Genomic DNA, 6,784 nt, shown 5'->3' with positions numbered 1-6,784 from the left:
AAATTGCTGCAGTAAAATTAACCATCTAATGATACGAGCATTCACATCAGGTTTACTCATCAAATACCTAATCACAGCATAATCAGTGTGTACGAATGTTTGATAGCTAGTGATGTAGTGTCTAAACTTGTTTAGGGAATGGACTACAGCTAGGAGCTCTTTCTCGGTCACAATATAGTTTAATTCTACCTTGGATAGGTTTCTGCTAACAAAGTATATGGCATATGGTAGCTTCTCTTTGACTTGTCCTAAGGTTGCCCCTATGGCTTTGTTCGAGGCATCAGTGTGGATGTGGAAAGGTAGGGCCCAGTTTGGACCTCTCAAGATTGGGGCAGTTAACAGCTTATATTTCAACTCATCCAGAGCCTCTTGATAGTTGTCAGTCCATTTAAACTCAACATCTTTCCCCAAAAGACCAAAAAATGGCGAGGCTAGCTTACTGAAGTCTTTAATGAATCTTTTATAATATCATGCTAAGCCTAGAAAACTCCAAGCATCTCTTACCTTTTGAGGAGGCAGAACCTTTTGGATGATAGAAATTTCATTAGGATCCACCTGTAATCCTTGCTGAGAAATTGTATGACCTAGCACGGTCCCTTCGGTCATCAGGAATTCACATTTTTCAGGACTAATGGACAGGTTCATTTCAATACACTTGGTTAAAACTTTTACCAGCTTAGTCAATGCTTCTTGGAAGTTGGACCCATAAGGACTAAAGTCGTCCATATAGATTTCCACTGAATCATAAACCAGCTCAGCAAATATGCTCAGCACTGCTCTCTAGAAAGTACCAGGAGCATTGCATAGCCCAGAGGGAAGGACCCGGTAGGTAAAAGTACCCAATGGACAAGTGGAAGTGGTCTTATCTTGGTCTTCCAGGTGGATTTGGATCTGATTATACCCGCTGAACCCATCTAGGAAAGAAAAGAACTTCTTCCTTGCTAGCCCATCTAACACTTGATCTATGAAAGGTAAAGGGAAATGGTCCTTCTTGGTGGCTTTGTTAAGTTCTTGATAATCTACACAGATTCTCCACTTCCCATTTTTCTTGGGCATAAGCACCAGAGGAGAAACCCATTCGCTGTCAAAGATGGAATAGATGAATCCTGCATCCAAAAACTTTTGCAATTCTTCTTTAACAATGTCCTTAAGGGCTGGATGCATTCTCCTTTGAGGCTACCTGACTAGCTTACAATCCTCTTTAATGTAAATGTGATGGGTACAGACTGAAGGGTGGACTCCTTTCATCTCCTTATAACTCCAAGTGAAAGCATCCAAATGGCAGTTCAATAAGCTACATAGCTCCTTCTCCTGAGAGGGGGATAAGGATGAGCTGATCTTCAAGGTTCTTTCAGGGCCAAATTCCACATTCTTAACTCTAGGAGAGGTTGAATCAGCACATAGAGGTCCACTAAAGGGCTGGATTGGGTATCTTCCACCAACTCCTCTAATGGCAGCATACTGGGAGGTGGATTTTGAATCAAATTCTCAATCAAGTCATCCTCGGTTTGAGGACCTGCCCGAGTGGCTTCCACTGTGCACACTGGTGCAGAGTAAACTTCATCCTCATCTTCCTCCTCCAACTAGAGAGGTAAGTCATGTTCTAGTAGAGGTTGGGTAGGAGGATATAGGACTAGCTGTTTGGACATAGGCCCATTCTTCATGGTCATGCTCCCAGCTCGACAATTGAAGTAAGCATCCGCAGTAGCTAACCAAGGCCTTCCCAAAATGAGGGGGTATCCAGTCAGTTTTTCTTTTTGCTGAAGGACCAAGAAGTCCGCAGGGTACTCCCAGGAATCAACAGAGACCAAGACATCCTCCACAATCCCTTCGAGAGTCATGGTGGAGCAGTCTACTAACTGCAATACTGCCGAGGTCTTTCTTAGGGAACTCTGAAGATTAAGTTTTAGCATAGTGTCCCTGGTCATCACATTAATGGCAGCCCCTAGATCATGTTGGGTTGTGTTATATTCTTTCCATGACTAACCTACGTAGTGAATCGAGGGGTTAGAGGCGGGCGGGTAGCCCCCCTCTACGGGGTCTGGGGCAGCGCCCCGGGAAATTTTTTTTGGACCCTATATTAGGTTGGGTGAACCTACCTATGGTTTTCAGTCCATGGTTTTGGACGCGATGGTTTTTCGATCCATGGTATTGGATGCTTCGACATGTATAAATATGTATTGTAACATTGAAAGGAATATAATGAAAAATCAAGCTGGTAGTCCCAGTTTTTGGATCCAGGGGAAAATCTCTGTGCATATTTGTTTTATGTGTTATGCTCTCGCATTGTTTATTTTCTTTGTTTAAGAATTCGTATGCAGGTAATTTCTGTACAGGGTTAAAACCTACATTTGGTATCGGAGCTGTTTTGGCTTCAAGGGGACGCCTTTGTTGTTGAGGGGTTTCGCTCGGGCCTGTGGTAGACCCTGTTCAGTGGGAGATCTGTGAGATCGATTCTGGTGGTGAAAGAAGATGGCAAGCAGTGGAAAGATAGAGATTGAGAAGTTCAATGGTCAGAGTTTTGAGTTGTGGAAACTCAAGATGGAGGATCTGTTGGTGGATAAAGATCAGTGGATCGCGGTAGATCCGGGTACTAAACCAACGGGAGTGACCGATGAAGAATGGAAGAAGTTGGATTGAAAGGCAAAGAGCACAATACGATTGTGTGTCTCAAATTCAATATTGCTGAATGTATTAGGGGAAGCTACGGAGAAGGCTTTGTGGGACAAGTTAGGGACTTTGTACCAATCTAAGTCTCTGGTGAATAAACTGTTCCTGCGGAAAACGCTGTATAACCTGAGGATGAATGATGGAGACTAGGTGACAGAGCATCTGAATGTGTTTAATACTGTGGTAAGTCAGTTATCATCTGTTGAGATTAAAATTTCAGATGAAGATAAGAGCATCAGTTTGTTGTGTTCTCTACCAGATTCGTGGGATATGCTGGTTATTGCAATAGGTAGTAATGCAACTGCTTTGCAGTTTGATGAAATAGTCTCAGCCTTGCTGACGGAGGAGATGAGACGGAAAAATATGGAGAGCCATAATAGTGATGCCTTGTCTGTACGAGGACGGTCCCTGAACAGAAACAAAAATAAGTCATCGAGTGGGAGATCTAAATCTAGAGGGAGATCTAAATCTCCAGGAAAACCTACAAAGGTGGTGTGCTGGAAATACAAAAAGGAAGGGCACTTCAGAAGGGACTGTAAATCTAAAGCTCCTGATAAAGGAAAGGGATCTGATGATGCTCCTTCTGCAGAGGCGAAAGCCACCTCAGATGAAGGTGGGGATGTGTACTTGGCTTCTTCAAGCACACATGTAGATCATGAGGCATGGTTGATTGACTCAGGTGCATCCTTTCACTTCACTCCCCATAGAGAGTGGTTCTGCGAGTATGAGAAATACGATGGTGGTGATGTCTTCTTAGGAGATGATAGGAAGGCTAGAATCATTGGTCGCGGAAAAGTAAAGTTGAAGTTGCAAGGTGGAAGGGTTAGAACACTTCCGGGTGTTCTGCATATTCCTGCATTGGCCAGAAATCTGATTTCTGTAAACAAGTTGGATGATGCAGGTGTAAAGAAAGTGTTCAAGAAAGATACCTACAAGATGGTTCGAAGAGCACTGATATTGATGCGGGGAGTTCGGATTGGAACTCTGTACAAGCTGCAAGGTAGCACTGTTGTTGATGGGTGTAATAGTTCTATGGTTCCTGAAAATGGAGTAGAAAATCTAGTGGTATCTGGAGAGAAGACCATGTTGTGGCATCAAAGGCTTGGACATATTGGAGAGAAGGGCCTTCGAATACTTCATGGTAAAGGTATGGTAGAAGGTATGAATAATAGCTCTCTGGATTTTGATTTCTGTGAAAATTGTGTATATGGGAAGCATAATCGAGTGAGTTTCCCCTCTGGTGGTAAGAGGACGGAACATATATTAGAGCTTGTGCACAGTGATGTGTTTGGACCTGTGAAGGTTCCATCACTGGGTAAGTCTATGTACTATGTATCATTTATAGATGACTTCTCAAGGAATACATGGATATATTTCCTTAAGAAGAAATCGGAAGTCTTTGACAGGTTGAAAGAATTTAAGGCTCTAGTGGAAAATCAGGCAGAGAAAAAGATAAAGGTGCTGAGGACAGATAATGGTGGAGAATTTTGCAGCAAGGAATTTGAAGAATTCTGTAAGAAGTGTGGTATAGCATGGCAGAATACTACTCCATATACACCTCAGCAAAATGGAGTCACAAAAAGAATGAACAAGACGTTGATGGAAAGGGCAAGAAGCATGCTCAGTGGTGTTGAGTTAGGACAGGAATTCTGGGCAGAGGCGGTGGATATTGCATGTTACCTGGTCAACAAGTCACCTTCATCAGCGTTGGAGGATAAGACTCCACAAGAAGTATGGACTGGTAAGAAACCCTCTCTTTCACATCTGAGGGTCTTTGGATGTGATGCATATGTACATGTTCCAAAGGAGAAACGAACCAAGTTGGATAGTAAATCTGAAAAGTGCATCTTTATTGGGTATAAAGATGGTTTAAAGGGTTATAAGCTTTGGAACCCAGTCACACGGAAGGTTGTGTACAGTCAAGATGTGGTGTTCGGAGAGGTGAAAGATGTTATTAAACATAAAGTCCAACCAAAGGAACCTGTGAAGATAGAGTTTGAACTAAAGGAGGAAGAATCAGACTCTATAGCAGAGGAGGAATCAGAAGATGAAGAGCCACAAACTCTAGCTGTGAGAAGATCAGTTCGAGAAAGAAGGCAGCCAGAAAGGTATAGTCCATCTGCTTTTTGTTCAAATTTCGCTTTGTCTGTTGCTGATGATGATCCCAGAACTGTGAAGGAAGCAGTGGATTCAGAGGATGGAAAACTCTGGAAAGAGGCCATGGTTGATGAAATGGCATCTTTGCACAAAAATGAGGCTTGGGATCTGGTGGAGTTACCGGCTGGAAGGAAACCCATTGGTAGCAAATGGGTGTTCAAGAAGAAGACAAATGCAGAAGGAAAGGTGGAGAAATACAAAGCTCGGTTGGTAGCAAAAGGTTATTCCCAGGTGCCGGGAATTGATTTTGGTGATATTTTTTCTTTCTCCTGTTGCCAAGGTAACTTCTATTAGATTACTTTTATCTGTTGATGCTGCTTATGATTTTGAGGTAGAACAAATGGATGTGAAGACAACATTTCTTCATGGGGATTTGGAAGAGGAAATCTACATGAAGCAACCTGAAGGCTTTGTGGTGAAGGGTAAGAAAGAACTAGTATGCAAGTTAAAGAAGTCTCTGTATGGGTTAAAACAGTCACCAAGGATGTGGTATCAGAAATTTGATACATTTATACGGGGACTTGGCTTCACCAGAAGTAAAGCAGATCATTGTGTGTATTTTAAATTAATTGGTGACCGTGTTATTTATCTGGTCTTGTATGTGGATGATATGTTGCTGGTTGGAAATGACAAAGAAATTATCCAAGATTTGAAGACCCAATTGTCCTCCAAGTTCGACATGAAATATCTTGGTGCTGCAAACTATATTTTGGGCATGGAAATTAAAAGAGATCGGGCAAAGAGGAAGCTCTGGTTAAACCAGAGGAAGTATGTCAAGACAATACCGCAGAGGTTTAATATGCAGGATAGTAAACCGGTGAAGGTTCCTATTCCTGTAGGTGTGAGGTTATCTGCTGAACAGTGTCCCAAGACACAAGAAGAGGAAGAGGACATGTCCCATGTTCCATATGCAAGTGCAGTTAGTACCCTGATGTATGCAATGGTCTGTACTAGACCAGACATTGCACATGCAATGGGAGTATTGAGCAAGTTTATGTCAAAACCTGGGAAGGAGCACTGGACAGCAGTGAAGCGGGTTTTCAGGTATTTGCGTGGCACTAGTGATTATCGTTTGTGCTACGAAGGAAGACTAGGATTAGATAGAGTGTTGGATATTCATGGATTTGTTGATGCAGACTGGGCTGGAGATCTGGATCAGAGAAGATCTACAAGTGGGTATGTGTTTAACCTATTTGGAGGTGCAATCAGTTGGATGAGTAAGAAACAATCTGTAGTGGCACTATCAACTATAGAGGCAGAATACATGGCAGCCACTCATGCAAGCAAGGAAGCAGTTTGGTTGCAGAGATTGTGTTCAAGTAAGGGGTTAGTACAGGGAGTTATAAGAATAGACTGTGACAGCCAAAGTGCAATTTTCTTGGCAAAGAACCCTGCTTATCATTCAAAGACAAAGCACATTGATGTTCAGTATCAGTTTGTGAGGGATATGATAGAAGACAAAAAGGTGTTGCTGGTAAAGGTGGACACTTTGAAGAATAGTACAGATGCATTGAAAAAATCTGTGAGCTCTGAGAAGTTCTCTTGGTGTAGAGAAGCAATGGGCATTTCAGGGCTGAAAAAATGACTAAGCTCTCATGTGGCCCCCTGTCGAAAGAAAACAACAAGTGGGAGATTGTTGGGTTGTGTTATATTCTTTCCACGACTAACCTATGTAGTGAACCGGGGGGTTAGAGTGGGGGCGGAGCCCCCCCTTCGTTGCACTGACTGCACAGTGGGGGGGTCATAGGGGGGCGGCAACCCCCCTGTCCGGGGGGTTTGAGGGGGGCGGGTAGCCCCCCTCTACGGGGTCCAGGGCAGCACCCCGGGGAAAATTTTTTTGGACCCTATATTAGGTTGGGCAAACCTACCTATGGTTTTCGGTCCATGGTTTTGGACGCGATGGTTTTTCGGTGCATGGTATTGGATGCTTCGGCATGTATAAATATGTATTGTAACA

Source organism: Pinus tabuliformis, chromosome 8 (genome assembly GCF_031772625.1).
Source record: "Pinus tabuliformis cultivar Carrire ecotype Pingquan chromosome 8, CPIR1, whole genome shotgun sequence".
Classification (NCBI taxonomy): domain Eukaryota; kingdom Viridiplantae; phylum Streptophyta; class Pinopsida; order Pinales; family Pinaceae; genus Pinus; species Pinus tabuliformis.
This window is presented reverse-complemented; position numbering follows the sequence as displayed.